Raw genomic sequence first — 3,545 nt, 5'->3', positions numbered from 1 at the left:
ATTGTACCCCGTTCTTATGAAGGCATCCTTGAGTACTTTCAAGTGCCCATCATGTTCTTCCTCATCTGAACAGATCCTGTATATACGTAGGGCTTGTCCGTAGAGGATGGCTGTTTTACAGCAAGAAACTGTAATGACCTCCTCAAGAGACAGATACAAGCTGCAACCGACAGGGTACCTTTCTTTGTCCAATACTTCCCAGGAGCCGAAAAGCTATGCCATGTTCTTCGCAGCCTGCGACACATTATCAATGAGGATTAGCACCCTGCCAAGACCTTCCTCACGCCTCCACTTCTCACCTTTAAACAACCACCAAACCTCAAATAGATAATTGTTTGCAGCAAACTACCTGGCTTTCAGGACAACACCCCACAACCCTGTCACGGTAGATGCTGCAAGAAATGTCAGTGTCGACACGGATATCACCATTACACATGGGGACACCTCCCACCATGTACGTGGTAGGTACTCATGTGACGTGGCCATTGTTGTCTATCTCATACGCTGCGGGCAAGGATGCCCTGAGGCATGGTACATTGGTGAGACTGAACAGTGGCCTTGGCAATGGATGAATGGGCACTGCACAACAATCAACAGACAGGAGTGTTCCCTCCCAGTCGGAGAGTACTTCAGCCGTCCAGGACATTTGACCCTGGACCTTCAGGTGACCATCCTCCAAGGCAGACTTTGTGACAGGCAACAATGCAAAGCAGCCAAGGAGAGGCTGATAGTCAAGTTTGGTACCCATGGGGATGGCCTCAACCAGGACCTTGGATTCATGTCACATTACAGGTGATCCTGCTGCACTCTATACACACACACACGCACGCACACACACACACTCATGCAGACCCTCTCTCATATGCTCACACACCCTCTCACAGACCTATACCCCTTTATACTCTCACTGTCACATATACATACAAACATATTTCAGAAATAAAGCCCTGTCATTCTCAGAGTCATTATAAAAAATAACCAAAGTACGCAAAGTCATGGAGTAATAGAGATGTACAGCACAGAAACAGGATCTTCAGTCCAACTTGTCCACCCCGACCAGATATCCTAAATTAATCTAGTCCCATTTGCTAGCATTTGGCCGATAATCTTTAAACCCTTCCATTTCACATACCCATCCAGATGCCTTTCAAATGTTGTCACTGTACCAGCCTCCACCACTCCCTTTGGCAGCTCAATCCATACATGCACCATCCTTTGCGTGAAAACGTTGTCTCTTCAGTCCCTTTTAAATCTTTCCCCTCTCACCCTAAATTTATGCCCTCTAGTTCTGGACTCCCCCACTCCAGGGAAAAAGATATTGTCTATTTACCCTATCCATGCCCCTCATGATTTTATAAACTTCTATAAGGTCACCCCTCAGCATCCAATGCTCAGGGAAAACAGCCCCAGCCTACTCAGCCTCTCCCTATAGCTCAAAGCCCACACGCTGGTAACATCCTTGTAAATCTTTTCTGAATTTCACAACATCCTTCCCTATAGGTGGTAGATCAGAATTGCACACAATATTCCAAAAGTGGCCTAACCAATGTCCTGTACAGCCACAACATGACCTCGCAACTTCTATACTTAATGCTTTGACCAATAAAGTAAAGCATATCAAATGCCACCTTCACTATCCTCTCTACCTGCGATTCTACTTTCAAGGAACTATGAACCTGCACTCCAAGGTCTCTCCATTCAAAACCACTCCCCAGGACCTTACCATTAAGTCCTGCCCTCATTTGCTTTTCCAAAATGCAGTACCTTACATTTATCTAAATTAAACTCCATCTGCCATTCCTCAGCCCACTGGCCCATCTGATCAAGGTCCTATGTAATCTCAGGTAACCTTCTTCGCTGTCCACTACACCTCCAATTTTGGTGTCACCTGCAAACTTACTGACTATACCTCCTATGTTCGCATTCAAATAATTTTTCTAAATTACAAAAAGCAGTGGGCCTTACTTTACCTGTGGAATAGACCCAGGCTAACAGAATAAACAGACCAGCTTTATAAGAACGTAATTATTATAAACAAATAAATTCTAACCACTGATAAACAACCATAAAATGCTGATATATGATACCACTAGTTGAATCTCTAACTCCCTTCCAACCACCTGCTCCTCCCACATACACACATGCATATACACACAGATGGACAAAAAAAACACCCTGGTCATAGAGATGTACAACATGGAAACAGACCCTTTGGTCCAACCTTTCATAGTGAGAAAAGAAAGCAGATGTAGTAGATCAAAAGCCCCAGTCCATGGGTTTCGCTGAGATGGTCTTTTTGCTTGTGTGGATTTTCTGTTCTTCATCCTCTTTCCTGCAGGGTTTTCCAATTTGTCAATTTAGGCACGTCAACTGTCTCAGAGTTACTGAATAAAGATTGCAGCTTACAACAACTGGTGAAGGAAAATAAACTGGTTATCTTCAGGCTTTAGGTATCTTACTGGACAGGAAGACACATTATCTGCTCCTCGCTGCAGTCCACAGGCTTCTGCTAATATCATACATGCTCACAGATGTTCAGCTACCCAGGAGTCAATCAGTCAGGCTGATGGCCTTTGACATCCCCAACTGGTCACAACTTCACAAATGAATCAACAACCCATTACTGTCAAATTGTCAATTAGTGCACACCCCTTGACTGCCAGCCTGTATGCAAACAGCCTCTCTCACTGCTTGAGTAAAGCAGTAGTATAAATCTGATTTACAGTGAGTTTCTGTAACTTGGTTTATAAAACTACAGCAATTCCTTCCATAATCCTTTGCTATAAAAGTTTTTTTTTCATTTTAAGTCCACATTCAAAATTATAGAAAAATGAAAAGACATAGTCATTACAATGTCTTAAATGGGAGGCAACTTATGTTTAACAGTCAGGGCACGCAGGGACAAGGTAGGACTAATAAATTAAACTGCATTTATTCAATGCAAGGGGCCGAATGAGGAAAGCAGATGAACTCTGGGCATGGTTAGGAACATGGGATTGGGAGATCATAGCAATTACAGAAACCTGGCTCAGGGATGGGCAGGATTGGCAGCTTCATGTTTCAGGATACAAATGCTACAGGAAGGATAGAAAGGGAGGCAGGAGAGGCGGGGGAGTGGCGTTTTTGATCATGGATATTCCTGGAACTGCATCCAGGGAAGTTATTTGGGTGGAACTGAGAAGAAAGGGATGATCGCCTTATTGGGATTGTATTACAGACCCCTTAATAGTCAGAAGGAAATTGAGAAACAAACTTGTAAGGAGATCTCAGCTATCTGTAAGAATAATAGGGTGGTTATGGTAGAGGATTTTAACATTCCAAACATAGATTGGGACTGCCATAGTGTTTTAGGTTTAGATGGAGAAGAATTTGTTAAGTGTGTACAAGAAAATTTTCTGATTCAGTATGTGGATGTACCTACTAGAGAAGGTGCAAAACTTGACCTACTCTTGGGAAATAAGGCAGGGCAGGTGACTGAGGTGTCAGTGGGGGAAAACTTTTGGGCCAGCAACCATAATTCCATTAGATTTAAAATAGTGATGGAA

Source organism: Chiloscyllium plagiosum, chromosome 36 (assembly GCF_004010195.1).
Source record: "Chiloscyllium plagiosum isolate BGI_BamShark_2017 chromosome 36, ASM401019v2, whole genome shotgun sequence".
NCBI lineage: Eukaryota > Metazoa > Chordata > Chondrichthyes > Orectolobiformes > Hemiscylliidae > Chiloscyllium > Chiloscyllium plagiosum.
This window is presented reverse-complemented; position numbering follows the sequence as displayed.